General features: G+C 39.5%; 1 protein-coding gene across 3 annotated transcripts in view; it reads right to left on the reverse strand.

Moving 5' to 3' along the window:
• Positions 1 to 23207, reverse strand: part of Akap13 (A-kinase anchoring protein 13) — a 285672-nt gene that overhangs the window by 108400 nt on the left and 154065 nt on the right. The gene's annotated exons all lie outside the window — the stretch shown is intronic.

Below are 23207 nucleotides of genomic sequence, written 5' to 3' on the forward strand. Positions count from 1 at the left end.
CCTTGTTACATAAAAGTTCATTATGCGTGGATGAATGAATAGCAAAGAAAAGAGAGTAGATACATTTTCTAAAAACCATTACTACTGCAGATTTTATTTTTCTCCTTTAGTCTTCAGATGAGACAGAAAGCAAAGGTTTTACTATGGCTAACAGTTTACACTCACCTGAACACTGCACATTTATTGATAAATAATTTGATTAGCATCTACTTAAGAAACACTTGTCTGATTAGAATAAAGATTCCTTCCAGTGAGATGTGAGTGTGCACTCGGGGGAGGCGGGTGGGGTGAGGGGAGGAAAGAGGTGGGGGTGGAATCATTTAGAACGGCTGTAAAGCCAACATCTTGATCCAGGAGTTCCTTTTAAATGCCAGATGTCAGTGTTTAAGCAATGAGAGGAGCCCTACTCTTTCCTTTTGGCATTTCACTGGACACAGACTCAAGGTTCAAGGAGGGACAATCAGTAAAATAAGGGAAATTAGCAGCAAGCATCAGGAAACACCTTTGCTTGAACTCTTTGCAAGGAGGTTGGGGTGGGGGTGGGGAACCACCACACACAATGTTCAGCTCAAAGCAGCAAATTGTTTAATAATAACAACAATTGATGGATAGTGTCACAGAAAAGTCTCTTTATGGAAAAATATTCGTTCCCAGGATTAAGTCTTATAGAACAAGACCACAAATATCAAATCACCTAATAGCTTTCTGAACTAAAGAGGGAAGAAATACCAGGCTTGGTTGCAGAGGTCTGTAATGTCAGCACTTGGGAAATTGCAGACTGGAGTAGCAGGAAGAAGTTCAAGATCAAGTATGTACACATGAGAGCCTGCCTTAAAAAAGAAAGAAAAAAACGAAGAGAAAAAAGGAAGAATGAAAGAAAGGGAGGAAGGGATGGGAGGAAAAAGTCAGGAAGGAGAGAAAAAAGAGAAAGGAAGGAGGGAGGAAGAGAAGAGGGAAGAAAAGAGGATGACAGAATTTCAATGGGAAAAGCTGACAGTTCAGTCTATAGAACATGTTTTCTGAAGCAAGATGATAGTGGTAGAATGTGTGGCTGAGTACAAAGTTGTTATGGCAGGTAGATGAAGGAAGGAGTGGTCTACATTCAAATGGGTGGAGAATAAGAGAAGGGTTAAAATCTTAACAATAATATGATTCTGGACACTGAGAGCCAGAGAAGGAAGAGTACTTCAAGTATCATATTGGACTAGATATGCCTGGACAATGAATGAATTAAAAGGAGCCCTGCAGTAGAGGAATTGGCAGCAGGACTGATGGTAAGTTTAGGTTCAGATCACAGAGACGTCCAAGATGGGCTGTGGTAAGTGCCAGAACTAATGTTTATGTCTACAGATTGGGAGAATGCTTAAGAATTAGGTATACAGATCTGGAAGTCAAAACATAGATAAGAAATTGAGCAAATTCAAAGAAAAAAAGTATCTCCTAGCAAGAACAGTAAATAGTGTCAAATGCTGTGAAGGAGGAAGACCATTACTGAGATGGACTGTGCAGTGTAAATGTTCCACAGGACAGCCAGCTACTTCTGCATCAGTGACCAGAATACCTGACAGAAACAATGTAAGGGAGGAAAAAGTATTACAGGGGAACTGGGACTATGCTAGCACAGACTGTCCTCTCTCTGTCTGTCTCTGTGTGTGTACCACAAGCTTCACACTGTTCACACTCTTCATTGCAACTCATTTTCCACTATTCTGCAAGGTAAATGTATAGAAGGCTGGTGTCTCCAAGTTCCAAGCTTATGATGCAGTTTGCCCTACTTTATCCCTCCAGCCCATCTTAACTCCTAGGATCCTCCCCCTTTGTTGTATGCCTTTACCAAAATCTACCCCTCAAGTCCCCTTTACGAACTCAGCTCTCCTTTTCCATAGTCAGTCATTCCTACAGCTCTTCTTTGAAGGACTATGGTGCTGACTCTGTGGTGGCTTCCCCTATAATCATGGGTACTGCCTGCTTGATCTGCCTCTAAGTAGATGAGCACTTTAAAAGCAACGGCATTTAATTGTTCTCTATAGTGCCCAGAGCACTTTAAGGCACATAGGCCAGATAGTGACAGATTATGTCTTTGTTCACTACTGTACCATAATCCTAAAACTCCCTTAATAGCTGACCAAATTCAGTTATTAAACAATTCAAGAAAAAAGATGTCAGGCCTGGGGCTTGAAAGATGACTTGGTCAATAAAAGCACTTGCCTCACAAGCTGGCCAACCTGAGTTTGGATCCTAGAATTCACATAAAAGCTAGTCATGGGAGTGCAAGTGTCTGTAATCCCTATGGACCTCTATAGGGAAATGGGAGGTGGAAAAAGGAGAATGTGCAGAAGCTTGTGGGGACATACACACGCACGCACGCATGCATGCCCGCGCGCACACACACACACACACAGAGAGAGAGGGAGAGAGAGAGAGAGAGAGAGAGAGAGAGAGAGAGAGAGAGAACGAGAACTAGAACATCTGTGCTAGCATAAACAAATTAAAAGTTTAAGTTTGAAAGATAAGTCCAGAACAGACAACCCCTCCCCTGAAATAAAAACTTCAAAATAACCCTAAGTTTAGGAAAAATTGAATCCTAATATAAACTCAGTGTGTATTACTTTAGGAAATGACTTGTTCCTCTGATTTTTCTCTTCATAGCAAAAAAGAATAACTCTGGTACAGTCATTCTGTAAGGGAAGCCAAGAAATGATTCAGCTTCCCATGGAAGACCTTCCTCATCACTCCCAGCGAACTCACCACAGTACAGTCAAGCTTTCCAGAGTGCAGAAGCACAGCTTGCTCTTTTTATCAAGGTTCAAAACATAAAGCAAAAAGAAAAGTCTTCCATGGGAGAAACGACATCAAAAATCAACTGTAGGACTTTGCTGTCAGGTTTATGTCAGCATTCATGCGTCTCCCAAACGTAAGCTGATTCTCACACTGGAAATGATCTACTCCCTGTAGACTAGCATTTACAATCCTGGGAGATACTATCAAAGGTGCCAAGGGAGGAAAGCAATCAATAGCCTTGCCCAGCTGTGACATTTATGATTCACAACAATGACCAGCAAGGTACTTTCATCTTACCCACCAGCTGTTTAAACTGGACTTAAAGGCAGCTCAGTAAGAAGAAAAGAAAGAATACCTATACTATAAATCTAGCCAACTATCCAGGACTAGTGAGGTCACAGATCTTGGAGGAGAACCTACTACCGTCACTTTCCTAAGTCAATGTAGTCCCAATTGCATTCTAAATACTTATTCGGATTACCTTCCAATAATTGTAGCTCTCACTGGCCAAAGAGGCTTTCCCCCCCCACCCCCCCAAGAAGATGAAGACCATTACAGAAAGCTACAACTGTCAATATACTGAGAACAATTGGTCTGGGGTACTGTACTGGCTGGTTTTGTGTCAACTTGACACAAACTAGAGTCATCAGAGAGGAAGGAGCCTCAGTTGAGGAAATGCCTTCATGAGATGCAGCTGTAAGGCATTTTTTTCAATTAGTGATCTATGAGGGAGGGCCCGGGTTATTGTGAGTTCTGTAAGAAACCAGGCTGAGCAAGCCAGCTAGCAGCACCCTTCCACGGCCCCTGCAACAGCTCCTGCCTCCAAGATCCTTCCCTGTTTGGGTTCCTGTCCTGTCTTCCTTCAATAATGAACAGAAATACAGAAATGTAAGCCAAATAAACATTTTTCTTCCCAATTTGCTGTTTGGACATAGTGTTTCATTACAGCGATAGAAACCCTAACTAAGAGAGGTGCCCAATTTAAATGGAAACATCTACAAGACAAAGACACATCCAGGACTCAGGGAACATTGTGGCAGAAAGACTGTAAGAGTCCAAGGACCAGGAAGTCTGCTGAGAGTGTGTGTCTTGTGACAGGAGGATTTCGTCCATAAAATATCAGCAACAGGTTGCCTAGACAATACCACAGCAATGAAGACACCAACTGACATGCAAAGGTGGATGGGAGAAATCTTAGAATTTCCATCTAAGGTTAGGGGCTCCAACTTTAGATGGAAATTCACTGGCAATTAGCAACTGTTTAGAGAGGCCCCCCTAAGTAAATAGTTATCCAATGTCAAGTGTTTAGCCCTGAAATCATATACATACAAGCAACCCTAAACTGACTCTGCAGGTTTTACTCATATAGTTTTGTTTATATACATATATAGCAACAACAATAATAAAAAGTTGGAGGCCATGAATTTGAAGGGAGGGGCATGGAAGACGCTAGAGAGAAGAAAAGGATGAAGAACATGATGTAACTATTTTTATAATCATATCCAATCAATACAGGTATTTATTTCTATGCTCTGGAAAATTTTCAAGAGGTGTAACAAAACTTTTAATCTCAGAATAAACCCTAAGACTGTACATAGGAAGTTGCTATATAAACACATACTGAAAAGGGGGAAAGGCAGGTGTGGTAGTACATACCCAATGCCCAGCACTTGTGGGTAATGATACAAGGGACCAGAAGTTTAAGGCCAGCATAAGCTGCATAAAGAAATCTGAAGCCAGCTTGGGCTATGTGAGACTCTATCTTAAGAAAAAAAATCAATCAACTAACTAAAGAGTGGGTAATGGCCATCAACTGAAATCCATTCAAGCACTCCTAACACACCAGAGGAAGCACAGGGATGATCCAGCAACTTAGCGAGTCTGTTAGACCAGAACAGGACAAGATGAATGCTGAAGCCAGACTACCTTGAGTAAATTATGGCTTCCAATCTATAAAATGGGAATAAAACTAATAAAGCCAGCTATAAAAGAAGTTATGAGAAATATATGGATTAATATATGCCAAGTATTTGTACCACTCTTGTGGCATATTATATTAGTTGCTACAATTCTTATTTCTGAGCACTGTTGTGTTTTTATCTTATCAAGAGGAATATTTTAAGCCAGCCTTCAAGGAGACATGTGCTGAAACAGCTAATTACAATAAATCCCTACAAATTAGAATTGAAGGAGCAAAACATTTGTGATGGATAAATCTTGGTTGTCAACTTGGCTACATTTAGAATTATCTAAAACTAAGCAAAAAATATTTTTCTTGGTTGGATTATTTGAGGTGGTAGACCCATTTGAAACCCAGATTATCTGAAGTCAGAAGATCAACCCTAAATCTGGGTCACACCTTCTGGTGGCAGCCCACATAGAAGGGCATGGAAGAAGGAAGCTTTTGCTTTTTGCCTGCTTGCCCTCACTCTCACTGGCAAATTCATCTGTCCCACTGCTATGTCATTTCTTCACTGGTGTTTAAATTTACTTCTTCAGAATTCCAAGGTAGCCTGCAGGCCAACAGCTCTCTTAGGACTCAACAACTAACAGATCTTTGGCCTTTCCAACAAGAGACAGCCATAGCTGGATTCCTCGGGCCACAGCTTGTACACCACTCTAATAAGGTCTCTGTGCGTGTGTGCGTGTGTTCTTCCTATGTGTTCCTTTCCTTTAGAGAATCCTGACTAATACATACATGTTTGCTGAAATCAGACCACTACTCTCTCACTGCACTGGTTTCAAACCTCGGTATGAGAGTAGCAGGGGTGTTTCTTCAGGGCATGTTAGTGCAGAACTTTAATTCCAGCACTTAAGTGGCAGGTACAGGTGGATCTCTGTGGGTTCTAGACCATCTTGGTCTTCACAGTGAATTCCAGGACAGTCAGGGCTATACAGTAAAACTCTTTAACTGGAGAAGACAAGTGGTGAGCAGAAGTTACAGGGCATCTGTTTGGTAAAGTAAGTGTGTGTGTGTGTGTGTGTGTAGATTGAAAACACTGATGAGAAGAATGCTTTTTCATTCAAGGCAAAGGGAAAGAAGAAATGATAGATATTTATAGTTTTTTTCTTCATCAATCTCCAAACGCCTAATTTGGAATGAATTTAAAATGTTCCTGCAACAATCCCTATACAGAAGACGAAGCATCAGTGTGACCCATGGGCATTTGTTTCTAAAGAGGCTGAATCTGGGAGATAAGCCTATCACTGCAATTATCTTGCTGGTCTTTCTCCTCATCTCTACTTCCCAGTCTTTTGAAATGTAATCACAGAAGTCAACTTGGCCTCATGCTAGATTTACATCTGGGTACAACCCGCATGCCTGCAATATAACCGTATTTTTGCCATGTATGTAAAAGTGACAGAGTTAAGTCTCCTTCACCATCTGTCACATCCATAATGCACCCACCCAAGACCTAGGGCAGAAAATCCACCACGGCTTGTTCTTCTTCTGTTAAACCTGTATTCTAGCTTTGTTTCTGTTGCTGTGGTAAAATATCCTGAAAAAAGCAACTCAGAAGAAAAGGGGGTTTTTACAGCTTACAGTTCCAGGCTACAGTGCGTTATTCTGGGGAAGTCAAAGGAGAAACATCAGCTAGTCATATTATAACCACCCAGAGTCAAAAGCAGAGAAAAATCAGTACATGCCCACTTGCTTATACTCTTGCTTTCATTTTCATTTCTCCACACTCATATAGTTCAGGGTCCCATGCATAGGGAACGTTGCTGGCTACAGTGGCCTGGGTCTTCCCCACATCATCTAACTTAATTATTAAGACCATCCACCACAGACACGTCCACAGGCCAGCCAGATAGATCATTCCTGAAGAGACTCTCTTCCCAAGGGATTCTAGTCAAGTTAATAAAACCAACCATCGAAGCACCTACCCATCTATCACCAAAGCACCTACCCATCTATCACCAAAGCACCTATCTATCACCAAAGCTGCGAGAGTCTTGTGCAGTGATACATCACTAAGTCCATTTATTTGATTCCAACAAGTAGTTTCTGCATAGAAAAATCGTGGCTCTCTTTATCTATGAGGGGTATGTTACAATATCTCCACTGAATGGGTGAAACCACAATCTGCCCTACACCATGTATCCTCCTATCTGCTTTGTAGCCACCACATGTTATCAGAGTTAATCTGTTTACTCTGGGCTCGTTACAAGTAAATTATTGGTTGCTCAAACAAAGGCATTGGAATACCATGACAGTTTGTCAGAAAACACAGATGGCCACTAAGTGAATCATAGATGGATAGAGTATAGCATGGACATATAAGACAAACGATAATTTACAACTTGGGTGGGATGAAGCATGATGGCATGAAAATTTTACCAAAGTCCTATGATAGGAGACAAATTTAAAACTTACAAGGTGTTTATTTCTTGAATTTGTCGATTAGAAATTTCAGACCAAGATGAATGTAGAGTAATTGTTGCTGCAAGAAATGATTCTCTCCCCCCGCCCCGTGTGTGTGTGAGTGAGTGAGAGAGAGAGAGAGAGAGAGAGAGAGAGAGAGAGAGAGAAATTGAGAGAGTTGGTTCTTTCTCTTCACCTTTATATATGTTCTGGGAATCAAAATCAGGCTGCGAGGCTTACCCAACAAATGTTTTTACTAATTGAGACATCTCGCCAATTCCAGAAGCCACTTATTATAAAAACTGTGTATTATCCCATAGATTTCTGATAGGAAGAGAGACATTAAGAAAAAGGGTGTTCAAAAGAACAGAGGGTTATTTAACTGGCTTATTGTTCTATGTTTCATACAAGCAACAGTTTTTCCTGGGTTTTAATGCTTAATGGCTTTGTGCCTCTAACTTTTATAATAAACCTTAAACATACTTTGAATTGATCTCTTTTACTACAAAGGCAATCATTCAAAAACTACACAAAACAGTAATCAACCTCGGTTCAACCTAAATATTCAAAGTAATAGGCTAGCTACAAGGAGCAGCCCCTACTTTTCCTGATTTTTAATTTTTTTAGATGTCTTTATTGTATGTGTATGCATGTTTTATCTGCATGTATGTATGTGCAGCACATGTATGCCTGCTTGGTCAAAGAGGTCAGAAGACAGTGTCCGATTCCCTGGAACTGGAGTTACAGATGGTTGTGAGCAATCGTGTGAGGGCTAAGAACCCTATCAAGGCCCTCTGCAAGAGCAGCACGGGCTCTACACCAATGAGCCAGCCCTCAGCATCCAATCTGTTTTAGTAACAACTCCTGCCAAGATATTAATTTTGCACTCCAACTAACATACATTTTGTTCTTCTATGAAACTAGTCAATAAGATTTTTTTTAAAAAAATAGGATGCAGTAAATATATTTTTGTATGCAGATTTCAGGAAGCAATACAGAAAACTGTTAGCTAACTAGGTCTCTCTTAGAAGACATTCACCATATGCCAAAGATTACACATTCTTGCTGCAAGGGATGGGAGATAGAATAGAAGAATATAGTGGGTTAAAGGGGAATAACTGTATATGAAGTGCAAGGCAGCTAGGAGGTTAGAGATGAAGCACCTGGGAAGGAACAACTAACATAAAAGGTATTCTGAGAAGGTCATATGGAAACTTACTACTGTAGAAGTGTCCTGAAAAAATACACAGATATAAAAAGAGTTTAAAGGGGCTAGACAGGTGGCTCAGCAGTTAAGAACACTGACTGTTCTTCCAAAGGACCCTGCTTCACTTCCCAGCAACCACACAGCAGCTCATAACCATCTGCAACCACCTCTCAGTTCACTGGGGACCAGCAAATGGTCTAATGGTATAGGTGACTCTTTCATGCACGTCCCTGTACTGGTAGTAGTGTTAATGCACCTAACAGTCAATTATGGCTTTGATAATGATGGCATCAAAAGATGAGGGAGATAGCGCAGCTGATAAGTGCTAATATGTAAGTATAAGGTCCTGAGTCTAGATCTCCAACAGCCATATAAAACCCAGGTACAGAGGTGAACATCTGTAACCTCAGCACCAGAACAGGGTATGTGGGGGGTATGATAGCATGGACAGGGACGGGGACAGGGACAGGGACAGGAGGATGCCTGCAACTGACTGGATCAGTAATTGTGGCAGAATTGGTGAACTCAAGGTTCAAGTGAGAGGTTGTCTCAAAAAAAAAAAAAAAAAAAAGAAAAAAAAAAGAGAGAGAAGATAGGCCCAATTAGCTGTTAAAGATGCTTGCAAAAACAAAAAACAAACACCCCCCCAACCACAAAATGCCTGGGACCCATAACATAGAAACAGCTGACTTCCCCATATGTTGTCCTCCGACCTCCACATGTATGATATTAATACATGCACACTGACACTATTTCATTTCTATTCGTTTTATAAAAAACACATATACAAAGTAAATAAATGTAAAAAAATAATTAAAAAACATAAAATAGACATGTGACATCAACCTCTGGCCTCTAAATGCATACTTAAGGATGTAAAGTGACATCCAAACACAGATGCACATACACACACACACATGCACACATACAATGGATTTTGTTCAGAATTTATTTTCTTCCTTCTCTCTTTCTTTCTTTTTTGTTTTGTTTTTTCCGAGACTGGGTTTCTCTGTATAGTCCTGGCTGTCCTGGAGCTCACTCTGCAGACCAGGCTGGCCTCGAACTCAGAAATCTGCCTGCCTCTGCCTCCCAAGTGCTGGGATTAAAGGCGTGCGCCACCACCACCCGGCTTGTTCAGCATTTAAAAACCAGCTAGTTTAGAAACATAGTAAACTTCTAAGTAGGAGCCTCCAGCTATTTGTCAACTATATGAAACTTACAAAATGCACTCATCGTATTTTCTACAGTAGACACTGTCTCATTTAATATGATAGTCTTGATATTTAACCCTGGGGAAGGTAGCATAAAGAGCTATGAGTCACAACGTTAAAGAACGGGGGTGTGGTGGGGGGTGTAAAAGTACAGCAGATGTTTCATAAAGTCTTCTCCATCTGACAGAACTCAGTTCCTCCTGTAGTTACCAGAGCAGTATGTACAGGGGATGGAGTAGGAAGTATAAAAAAATATGTATATAAATAAACGTGTGTGTGTATATATGTGTGTGTGTGTGTGTGTGTGTGTGTGTGTGTATGTATGTATGTATATATATCTAGGGATATATATATCTAAATTAAAAATTAATGACATACATCTGACATGTCAATATTTAGTGTCCTACTACTGTAAGTGCAACAAGTCCTCCATTTAGCAAGAGCTGTTGAAATTTACTCCCTGTGTATATTTTTACAACAGACTAGCTTTCAAGATATTTTCTGACTGCCACTTTACACTTCAGAGTTTTGCAGTTAACTCTATTATACTGCACTACCTGGTAAATAAATCTTCAGAGGAGGAATAGTTTGCTAGCCCTTTCATCTTTTTATAACAGCACCCATTCCCACTGTACCCATTCTCTGCTGGGGTGACACACCATAGGAAACCATAAGAAAAATGGACAGAAGAAGTTGCTGAGCCCCAGGTTAAACAAGCTGGATCACACTGTACTGTGCTCAGCCTCAGATACTACAGAGTACTGTAAGTTCAGTTACCTTCTTCTTTCCCATCTGCACTAATTTCTGTTTTCCTTTTCCCTTTTTTGCTTTCCTTTCTACATATACCCCTAGGTCCTATCAACTAATCTAAAAGAACTTAAAAGAAGAATCAAGGAAGCTTTTCTCATTGGTCAGTTTCTGTAGAGAGTGGTATCAAATAACCAGTAGGGAAGAGTTCAAGGCTAAAAGAACAGCAAGACTAGCTTAGCTGAGTTTGGTAAATGTAGCCCTGTAACTCTAGCAAAGGCAGGAGAATCCAAAGTTCAATGTCACTCTCAGCTACAGATCAAGTTTCATGCTAGCCCTGGCTAGGCTATGTGAGAACCCTGTCTCAACATCCCCTCCAAACACACAAGCACACATCAGCAAGACTGACCTGGAAGTCTTATACATGAAAGGATATGCATTAATTTATTTAACTTTTAGCTTCTTCTCAAAGAGTCATGCCAAGAGACAGGCATATGGCCACACAGGTTCCCATCAGAAACAAAAGTTTGGTAAGTTAAGGCACTGATGAGTTTATCTACTTCACCTACTCTAACCACTTGCCTCTAGAGTCAACTAAAAATACCAGTATCTCCCAGTATGAGACCAAAACTAAGCAAGGGTAACTCTTGACACTAAGCAGCAGCTGACAACCATAATCTGTACTCCGAACAGGTTTGCTTATTTATTTATGAACGATATGGTCTTTGTAGCCCTGGTTGACCTTGATTTCACTAAGTAAACCAGGTTGGCCTAAAACTCAGATATCCCTTGCCTGCCTCTCCCCCTTGAATACAGGAATTAGAGGTGTGTCCCATCACATGTTGCAAGTGCCAAGCATCTCAGCCTTAACTAGAGCATGCAAGCATTCCTCCTGCTGCAGGGTTAATAGGTTCAGCTGCAGCAGCAACTGCAAAAGGGCCAAGTATACATTTCATCCCTTTCTTGACTCCAAGACAAAAGTGCAGTTTCAGACAAGAAAATCAACTCACTGGGTTTGATGTGAAGCAGACACAGCACCAGGTTCAGCACTAATGAGAGAGGATGGCCAGAGCTCCAATACCCATTTCCGTCATTCTATTAGGGAAATCTAATGACTCCTAAGGAACACAGCCTACTGTGTTCTGTGTATGAGTATTATGGACAGGAACTGCTTTATGGCAAAATGAAAACAAAAACAAAAAGGAAGCACATTACACACACAGCATGTTCTATAACTGCAACAAAGACATTGACTACCCTTTAAAAAAAAAAGAATGTTGTCAATGGAGAAAATTCTTGATTGAAATATTTCCACAGAATTCTACTTAAAATGTCTGACAGTGTAATTCAAGAAGTAGGAGGGGCATGGTCTAAACAAAAGACAATTTCTCTGAAGTTCATCTGGACTGTATGTCAGTGCCCTATTCACTTGTTTCCTAACAAACCTTTGTAAGTGACAGTCCACTTATCCATTTGGGCAGAATCCTGGTTCCTATTACAATGTTCAGCACACAAAAACAGCAGAGATTTATAAAAAGCAAATATAACTGGTAACTACACAACAGCACCATCCCTAGAATCAAGGAACATACTCTCAACAGGAAAATTTATAGTTGTATTTCATTCTAAGTTTCTAAAGTAGAGGACTCATACATAGACTCATATATGGTTTCTCCCTTCCCTTCTGCCAATGTGATGTTCTGGGGCTTTCTATAACCTCTGGCCTTGGAAGAGTGTAGTGAGCAGAAAATACTAAGAGTAAATGTATTTCTGCCTTCAAGTAAAGACTGCAGACTGCATGGGACCTGGGGCTGCTCACCATGCATTCCCCATCTCCTGAACGGCCCAGGCCCTGGTCCAATCTCCAACAGCCAGGAGGTCATCCAGTGACCTGTTTCTTTAGCAAGGAGAGACCAACCCCCCCATCTATAAGCCCTTTTACTTAAAAAGACACTGGCCTTTAGATGGCTCAGGAAAAAAATGAATTACAAAAGAAGAAAGGTTGGTTAATAAATTAATGACGTCAAAATAGAACAGACTGGGTTGGGAAGGAGAATTCACTTGGTAAAGTGTCTTTGCTTCAAGATGTGAGTTTGATTCCCCTAAACTCACGTTTATTTCTTTAAATTGTGTGTTGGGGATGCGGAGGCTAGAGAACAGCCTCCTTATGTTTTAATTGAAACAAACAAACAAACAACAATCCAGATGTGCACACACTTTTGTATCGGCACTGTAGAGGTGGAGAAAGGCAGGTCTCTTCAGCTTGCTGGCAGCCAGTCTTCCCTATTTGATAAGTTCCAAGCCACTGAGGGTCTCTGTCTCAAACAAAACAAAACAAACAAAACAAAGCAACAACAACAACAAAACCAACACCAAATCAAAAACAAAAAACAAAAACTGGTACACGTGGTAGATAGGGCCAAGAAAGGATGTTTGAAGTTGACTTCTACTCTTAATATGCATATACACAAACTTACAAACACATAAAAAGAAATAAAACTGTCCAAAACACATTTCCCAGAAGTTATTATTTTCACAGTAGCACAAGAAAACAGATATTGGAAAAAAGATTCTATGCTTCTGTTTTGTCTAGGTCTACCAAGAGATATCCTGAGTGACGGAAATGGAAAGCTCGAGGCTGTTTCTCTTCTCACATTGTCAGAAAACATCAGTAAGCAAATCAGATTTCTATGTGACTCATGTGAGTTGCTCATTTAGAATCAATGGTGCCTTCCAGGTAGATCCCTATTTCTTGTAAGATTTCAAAGGTGACAACATATAACAAGAATATATAAAAAGAACTATACTGTACTCTGGGAAGATAATATGGATGGAATTTCGCCCTGAGACAGGGTTTCTTTTTGTTCCAGTTTTGGCAGTCTTGGGTGTCCTGGAACTTGATCTGTAGACCAAGTAGGAGGCCTCAAACTTACAGGGGATCTGCCTGCCTCTGTCTCTCGAGTGCTGGGATTAAAGGCATATGCTACAACGCTCGGCTGTGGATGGAATTTTAAATGTATTGTGCTTACTCAACAGAGCGATTTGCACATGGCCTAGCCACAAGCCTCCAAGAACTGTAGCTGATGGCAATTCACTAAAAGAAAGTACTACAAAGGCATAGTACAGTAGATGCATGATTTATTAGCCAAAAAGGGATTAAGTGTACATATTTAGCTGTACCCTTCCAATAATTTTTCCCCATGTATGGGAGTGGGAGATAGGGCTGAAAGAATCAGTGAGGTAGAGGAGGGTAACTAAGCAGTATAGATGGACCCATCTATGGATCTTCTCAGCAAACAAACAGTGTTCTTAGAGACATTTTACTGGGGAGGTTTCTGGGCAAACCTGGATTATTTTGGTGTCAGAAAGTGAATTTTCTATGGTAGGCAGAAAGAAGAAGTTGGACTACTAGTTAGGTGGGCAGACAATGCTTGGTGCTATGGGGTTTCTAGGGTACAAATAAATACCTTGTTGATTTTAAGGTTATAGCCTCATGAACACTAAAATTCCTTACATCCAGATGTCATGGGAACAATTTTTTTCTTGAATAGTTCAGATTCCTATAGTTACAGAATCTGGAACATAGAGAAAATCTTTAAGTACTTAATTTTGATTTAGTCCCATGCTCTATTAAAAAAAAGTCCAAAAAGGAATGTTTCCAACTAATTAAAGTATATATTTCTACTAGTCTCTCTAGGCAATAAATGATTCTTAAATATTTACTTTTTACCCCCTAATCCCCATTTCTTTGATTGTATGTAAGTTTTCCAGATGCAGGGCTACCACACTCAAGTTATCTTAGATTCTATATAGAAATGTGTGTATCTATGCATATGTATGCATACAGGCATGTTAAGCATACATATAACAGAAATTTATGGAAGCTCAAAGTCAGATTTATACATTTAAATACTTTCAGAGGTGTCCATTACGCAACTACACTTACTTTGTTATTCCTGAAACAATTAGGTCAAATAGTTTGAGAAATTTCTTTCAGCTATTGTCAATAGTAAAATCTAAAGCAAAACTTTTTCCAAGATCATATGTCAACTATAGAACAAATCTTTCAAAATTTCATTAGTTATCAATCCATACAGGATGCTACAATATATGTTTTGCTCAAATCTTCTTCTTGAGCTAGGTATAATTTAAATTTTTTGAATTTGCTAATTTGAATTTTAAAAAAATGTATTATTCTCCTTCTCTCTGCCTCCTTCCCTCCCTCCCCTCCTCTGTGTGTGTGTGTGTGCGTGTGTGTATGTATGTATGTGATAGGAGAGCTTTCCCTGGGTTCCCAGGGATAGAACTGCAGGTTTGGCTAAAGGTATCCTTATCCACTGAGGCATCTTGCCAGCTCCCATCAGCTAATATTTTTTTGAAGACTACATATGCATTGGTGTAAGCAGTTAGAAACCATATCCTTAAAGCTGTTTCTATCTAAAGGAGTTCTCAGAATGGAGGAATGCTCGTATCAGTGCATGAAGAAAAAGAAGTAAAGAGAAGATTATGTTTTCACTGTATGCACAGGAATACTGAAGCAGAAACAGGAGTATTGCCACATGCTCACATACTATTGAACACTTCTACTGTTCACAGGTCTATGCTAAATGTTACTTTCTTACTTTTCTACTCAAATTTCTTTCTTAAGCCTGGGGTTCCTACTAGATCAGTTACTTGCAAACTGGCTTATTTCTATAGTTCAGATCATTCTAGGATCTTTGCAGGTTCAAACATGTTAGGCAAGCAGGCATGTAGGCAGGCATGTAGGCAGGCAGGCAAAGGACACCAAAAGATTCCTGGATCTATGTTCTTTCCAATGAGATTCTGGTATCACTTGAGCTATGTGTATATTACCCAAGAGACACCATTTCGCTTCAGACAAACACACCTGTTTGGGCTTCACATTGCACATGGTATCTGACATATCTGCACATGCTTGCTTGTTTTGATTAGATTATGTGACTGCTAAAGGCAGAAGCAGAAACTTTCTAAAATGCTCTGCATATTTGATGTAATATGTTGACTAACAAAGAATGCTTGTTTATTAAAAATTAAATGAAATCAACTGACAAGCAGGCTCAGAGGTTAAACATTTGTAATTAATATCCCTCAAACAATACTATCTGCATAGAAAAATGTTACCTTTCAATGGTCAACAAAGAAGCCATCATTAGGCATCTTCTTCAAATACATAATAGCAAACACAATAAGTCCATAACTGTCCAAATCACATGTACTCTGAGTAGTGGTATATATTTCTCAGCATATTAAATATCATTATTTTTCAACTTTTCTACTGGAGAATTCTTATCTAAGAGGCAAAACAAAGCAGTTCTAAGATACATACATCAATAAGTTGAACAGGAACTTAGAACTGGAAGCAGTTTTCCTAAGATTACTTCATGATGGCGCTTCCAAGTTTATTAACAAAATGATGTTTGTACTAAAGACTGTATATTCAGCACATACCACATAAAAACAAAACCTCAGTCTTTAAATGTCCTTAAGAAGGGAGAATTCAGTATTGAAAGGTTGGTTTTAATAAATAACCCTAGAACTATATTTTAGTATTCAAACTTCCCTTATTATTGGTTTAATTATTTTCTACTTCTGCTACAGTATGAGCCTGATAATAAAGAGGCGCTATTTTCGTGTCAGCGCGTTTGAGGCCACAGTGTTAGTATAAGTCTCAACCCAGTGACGTCATATTCAGGGGCCAGGCGACTCCTACATCGTTACTGAGACAACCACTCCCAGGATTCACCTGCCTCGCTCACCTGCACCTGGGAGGTTACACGTCATCACCCACTTAAATAATTGAGACCGCCCCAACCTCTCTCTCTTCCTCTTCTCTTGCCATCTTCCCCGCTCCTCTCTCCTACTCCCCTCCCTAAATAAACCCCTCTCTGTGGAACCGGATCGGCCTTGTATTGTCTGTTTAAACTGCGCCCGGATTCTTACACACAGAACTCAAGGGACAGCACTGAACAAGTTATCAAGCACTGGGCACCTTCAGGACAAGCATGAAGTGAAAAAAAAAAAAATCCAACTGATCACTACTGTAGCCTGGTACAATCAAGCAATTTTGTAGCGGGATGCCATCCCACTACATATGTATAAAGCTCAGTGGTTGGGCAATATGAGAGGTAGGTGGAGTGGGGAGAGGAAGAGGAGGAAGAGGAGGAAGAGGAGGAGCTAGGAGGAAAGTCAGTAGGATGTAAGAGCCATGGAGAGCCACGGGTCCAGGACTGTCCTGGGTAACAATTTATATCTAGGTTAATTAATTGCGAAACACCTCTAATTGTGTGGGCATCTTGTTAATTGAACAATACCAAACATATAAAGCTTTTGGATAATCTTTAAACATTAGAGTCTCATTTCTACTGGGTAGCGGGATGCTCTGGGCTCAGCCCAGCCTTGTGGAGACAGTGTGGTAGATTAGCAGAGCCATCTCGCATGCTGGTGTCTCGTGGGTGACAGGGCTAGTGTTTTTGGCTGGCCTATTCTAGCTGTGGCATGCGCACATGGCCTCTGGCCGCGGAATATGGCGGCAGAGCTAAGCAGAGCCCAAGAAAATGCCGTTTTAAATTTTAACTTTAACATAATTTCTTTCCAAGGGCTTTAAAAGCCAACTCTCCACAGTCTAAACAGTACGTGTGATACCTGAGTTAACTGAAAATGAGGTAATAATAACCTACAGTTTATAAATGGCCTATATTATGTGTTAGAACTACATTGACTCCAGTCAGTGCAAATAACCGAGTAGGCATCAAAACTGTAAATGTACAAGAGAAACTGAGCATCTCCATACATAAGCAAAGTCATGCAGATGAACAGATGAACTGTGATTAAACCCGTAGCTTACTGGGCTTCATTTACTTTCCCTTATGATTAGCTACTAGTCTTGCTGTCAATAACATAGTAAGGATGAACAAAGGGAAATCGAGATTGTGTGATCTGGATTGAGAGTTACATCCTGTTCTATTGTCTCAAAAGGAGGTAACATCAGGATGAACACGATTCCTTGAAAAGTGGATCTCCGAGGTCCAGGTCCAGATGCACTTGGACACCAAGTTCCATGCTAGCTATAGGTACAAAACCTAAACAAAACACTGGATCCTCATACAACTGAAGACCCCAAAGGAAAAAACTTGGAATATGTTTAAGGGGAAAAGTGACTAGTTAAACACTGGTTGTTAACTAAAATCTGATCTTTATAAATCTGTTAGGATTGTCCTTTGGTTTAACACACAAGAATTACCCCAACACTTATAGACTTCTCTCTCTCTCTTTCTTTTTTTTTCTTTTTCTTTCTTTCTTTTTTTTTTTTTTTGCAGAAGCATATGCTAGTCAAAATTTAACAGCTAGAACAAACATTAGAAATTATTAGAGACCAGTATACATGAGAAAATGAAGACCAAGAAACTAAGTCAGTCAAGGTCAATTGAAAATGTTTGACCAGATAAATCCAACCCTTATAGATGTTATCTCTGGGTGGCTCTACACAAAGAGTTCTGCCATTAAGATTTTACAGTCTAAGATCTTCTGGAGGCATGTCTTTTCCACAACTACACCGAAAATGTATAGAAATAGAGACTGAAAATTTTTCCTGGAAATTCTCCACTTTTAGGACTTAGAGAGACCTGCTCCAAATCTTAGGGCTAATGCTGGCTCTTGTATTGTACTCAAAAAGGAATAATTAAGGGGGAGGAAACTGGTTATCTTAAATGTCAAAATGTGTGTAGAGAAAATTTATTGGCAACTCAGAAAAAGGCCGATTTGCCTTTTTCTGGGAATCAAAAAAACCACCAACATACATGAAATATGATGGCGGACACATTCTTTAAAATCTTTCTTAAAAACTGAAAACTCTTAGTTGAGTACTAGTGAAAGCCATCTTGAAAGTGTTACTGGCCTTGTGGCTAATTTACTGAGCAGTCCAGACACTAGGTAAGTTCCTCGTGCAACTGAGCATGAAGTCAACAAGAATCAGAAGTCTTTAGTTCAACTTCTGACATGTGGAAACAAAGGCTTGCCCTTCAAGATGAGAGAGAAAACACAGTGTTCCCATTAAAAATGATAAAAGGACAGAGAACTCTAGATGATGTTGCTAGGAAGCAATTCAAGATGACGATGGCAGTGATCACAGCTTTGAACACTAAATGCAATATTGTATAAATAACTAAGAATAGAAATTCAGTTAATCTGATGTCTAGCTATATAACTACAAAAAAGGAAAAGAAGTTCTGGCTGAAAATGCTTTCTTGATTTTGGGAAATGTGTTAAGTGAAGAGCACACTTTCCCAGTAACCTAATCCTCAACATATGGGATTTTATAGTTGTCCTTGAATGTATTTGCTCTAGAGTGTCTGGCTGCTAGGCCTATGGGCATCCTGACAAGATACACCGGCTTTCAGGATTAACTGTTCCACATGGTTAATAAGCGTAGGCAGTAAGCATTTGAGAAAGGAATTATTTCAGAGATCTTCAATGAACAGATACTGGAGTGAAGCAAGCTCTTTCTGAATGAACTGGGCTATAACTTACAAATAAAAGATCACTGTGACACAAGGACATTTTAGTTTACAGTGAAGGGTGAGGGAAAGCTGAATGTGAAATGTCTCCCTGACTCCAATGGAGCACAGTCTCAGGGTAAATGGTACCCAGACTTCTGTCTCTCCAAGGACAAACACAATACTATCTCTCTCAATTCCCACTTGGCACTCAGCACTATACATTTTATGCCATTCCTTCTGGAGGGAAAAATAAAAGTCTAGAAAAATACCAGGATAAATACTATCTTGATATTTAGATGCAGCTAAATAGGTAAAGACAACACATGACATTTAAAAATCGAATCAACTTTGATCCTAAAACAGAAAGAGAAATTCCTCCCACTGAAACAGAAAGCATGAAGAGTTAACATAGTGGGTTAGAATTTAAGTATGTAATAAAGCACTATTAGGGATACTTATCTTAAAGAGAAAAATGGGTCATAAACCAAGTGAGTACCCTGAGGATGACTCCTCAAAAAAGAACAACAACATAAAGGAAGCATTTAGCAGCACAAGGTTGGGTTCCAGCACAGATGACAGTTTAACTAATGGCTGAATATTTTATTTCTGAATCTCTTCTACGGAGCGAAATGCCCCATAATCTTTAAGGTCCTTTCAACTCTTCAGAGTCTCAGAAATAAACTAAGTTTCCCATCTCCCAAGCTAAATTATTGTATGATATTATTCCTGAAGCTTTGATTATATAAGCTAATAGAAAGAAACAGAGCCTGAATCCTCCTTATTTAGATGAACAGGATATCAGAATCTGAAGTTATTAAATAATCCAATAATAGCAATGTTAAGGTGGAAGCTGTGTGTGCTTGCATGCCAGATGGTTCTGAGCATCTCCCCCTCAAGGGTGAAAAGGCAACAGAAGATAATCTAGAGACCTCCGAAAATTAGAAAAGTATGTAAGAGAAAGCAATGCTGAATACTGAATTATAACTATTAATAAAACACTGACAATACGAATAGCAATCATAAAATACTATATGTGAGTGACCCATATCCATACATTAACAGCTTTGCCTCCTGGATTGTGAACAATTTTCAACCTAGAGATTCTGAGTACTCTGTGTAATTTAACGTACATGTTTTTCCTGAGACTACAAGTAAACACCAATCTTAATATTGACTAATTCCTGTATGTATCACGATTTTAGAGCACTTGTTATCTAAAATCAGCATTCTAGCACACACTTAAATAGTCTAAAGAGTAAGAAATACAGACAGCTTGGTTTGCAATTCAAGCATTAGATCAATGGACTATGAAAACTGGAAATCAACCATAGTTTTCTCTTCAAATCGATTCCACATTTACATTTACCTATCATTTTAGACTTGTAGGTCATCAGACAGATGGGTTTGTTCTGTTTTCTATTTGGAAGAGAACAAGTCAACGAAGCAATAATTCAATGAAGCAGTAACTGGCCTATTCCCAAGCCCAACACAAAGCCTGGGTATGTGTCAGAAAGTTTGGATTAAATAACATTAAACAAATGCCACTCCACCCCCCACAATCACAAATTCAGTCAACCCTTTCCCAAATACAGACAGTACAACGTTAGTTAAATCTACAATGATGGTGAACAGAGATGAGAAAATTGAATTATATAGAGGCTAAGGCAAAAATCTAGTTCAGAACAGACAGAACTCCCTTACCCAATTTACAGTATAGTGATTAGGGGTTACACCAGAGAACAATTTTGTTGTTTTTGTTTTGTTAAGACCATGTATCTATATACATAACCCAGATTGGCCTTGAATTTATGGCAATTCTCCTGCCTCAGCTTCTCCAATGCTGCCATTACATATGTATAAACACCATGGTACACCATAGGTACAAACACACTTAACATTTTTTAAAAAGGAAAATAGAGAAGAGAGACGGGAATGGAAAAACAAAGAAGTCAGCTTGCTTGCACTGATACACAGTTTGTATTTTTTTTGCCAGAGGTTAACACACTCCTTGCTGGTAACCCACTACTGGTTTTCTATAGACCATGAAAGAAAGCTCTGAGAGCAGATTATATATTTTTAACGACTGAAAATTTTTGAACAAAAATATTTATTGTTGTCAACATCATATGGAATTCAAAATTCAGTGTCAATCAACAAGAGTTCACTGAAGCACAGAAACAGTCGTTCATTCAAATACTGTCTACTATTGCTTTCCCACTGTGAGAGCAAAGGCGACAAGTTAGGGGAAAGACTATATGTCCTGCAGCGTTTAAAACTTTCAACAGACCTCAGTTTTCTTCTGACTCAGTAAAAATATAGTAAGTAGATGAAACAGAAGAACCGGGTTGGAATCGAAAGAAAGACCCAGGAAACATTGAAGCTTGTGTTCACGGTTTGTCCTTTCAATGCACGGCAGAGAGAGCAAGTCTGGGCACAATAGCAATGGGAGAGGTGAATGGTCAGACTTTGAGTAAAATTTTAGTAACACGGTCAATACAGAAACTTTCATTATTTACACCTGAAAATCTTTTAAACACTGAAAACTGAATTGGCGTATGTTTTCTGTACCAGGTAGAAGTGGACACAAAGTATAAGATAAGAGAGTCCCTAACGCCTAAGATAGAAGAGAATCCACCAGATTCCACCTGTTTCTAAGGCCAGTCACATGACTCTTCTAGGCACTACTCCTTTTCATGTAAATGAGGTATGCTAAAAAACAGTGAAAGTATTCTTTCTCTCAACTCCTACAACCACAGGAAGAAATAGGAAAAACAGAACTGGGAGAGGAGAAAACAAACTGAACTAGAGGCATCTGAATGCAAGGACATGAGGTTGTTCCTTCTCTTTTTAGGGGCTTCTACAACAAAGACGCATCCACCCACAAATTTTTTATTCTCATTTCCTCCTTGGGAGGAAAAGCAACATTGTCTGAAAAATGCTTGTTATAGAAGTAAACACCCAGGTCCTAGTCATGAATATCATCAGCCACATGGGGGAGGGGGAGGGTGGTGGTGGGGGGAGATGACTGGGGACTACAACAGCTAGCACCTGCTTAACCGCTGTACTCCAATAAAACAAGGCTCCATATCCGCAAGAGGTTGGGGATAGTACAGTTCCGGTTACCTACTGGGGTAATTTTAACAAGAAATGCCATTCTGGCCTTAGAAAAGCAAAATTAATACACCGTCAGGTCACTTTCTAAGGGCAGTAGAAACGAGTACATTAATTTGTTAGTCAGCTTTCTAAAAGTCTGTCTTTGTCTCACACAAACTCCAAAGTATAGAGCACAAGGTCTTTTTGGAAAGTTTCCTTGATCTGAAAGTTAGTTAGGAACTTTAAGCCAGAAGAAAAATGTTTTTAAAAACCCACTGAAGGAGCTGAAGAGATGGCTTGGAGGTTAGGAGCATGTGCAGCTCTCCAGAGGACCTGAGTTCCATTCCCAGCACCCACATCACTCTAGCTCCATGGGATCCTACACACTCATGTACACATAGACCCACCCTCCAGTAATTAAAATCATAAATGTTTTTAAAACTTTAATATTCATATTAAATTTGGAATAACTACAGGGTACAACAGTTCCACTGCTGGGTATGCAAAAACATGTCTACATAATGTATAATGTCATAGAAGCCCATAATTTCTAATAGCTCAAAACATAAAGCATTTTATAATATATGCCATCTTTACAATAAAATATTATCTGGCAATAATCAATGCTGCAACATGAATAAAACATCAAAATACTATGCTAAGTCACTGAAGCTAGACAACATGAACACATGCATTATAATTCCATTCGTATTTAGTTCAAGAATGGGCAAATGGATAAGAAAGAGAAATTAGATTCCTGGCTGCCAGCAAGTGAGTGGAAGCAAGAGACGTAGGGCAGACTGCCAGCAGGCATGTTATAAAGAAGATAACAGTCAGGCTGGACAGACAGACAGCTCAGTAGTTAAAAGCTTTGGCTGCTCTTCTGATGCCCTCTTGTGTGGGCACTGTATACACGTGGTACACAGACACACATGTGAGCAAAATAAATATATGCATTAATATATCTCAAAAAATGAAATATAGGCGGTGGTGGGTGTACAATTCTGTAACTATAAAGGGCAACCAAGCATATTTTATTTGAATGGTGGTTTTGCTAATGTACTAATCCTCATGAAGCTGTCAGAAAAACATTTACTCATCTGAGTTTTTGCTAATAATGATATTCTTTATATTTTAGACACCTGAGACTGAGCTTCACAATGGAGACATACCATCAAGAAGTCAGGATTAATCGGGTGCATGGATGCCCTTCAGTGGACATTCTCATTGTATCGTGATAAAAGTAGTGACCAATTTCAAAGTCTTGTGCTCACAGAGAAAATGTT

This window comes from Grammomys surdaster, unplaced genomic scaffold, assembly GCF_004785775.1.
Source record: "Grammomys surdaster isolate TR1022 unplaced genomic scaffold, NIH_TR_1.0 271, whole genome shotgun sequence".
NCBI classification, from domain to species: domain Eukaryota; kingdom Metazoa; phylum Chordata; class Mammalia; order Rodentia; family Muridae; genus Grammomys; species Grammomys surdaster.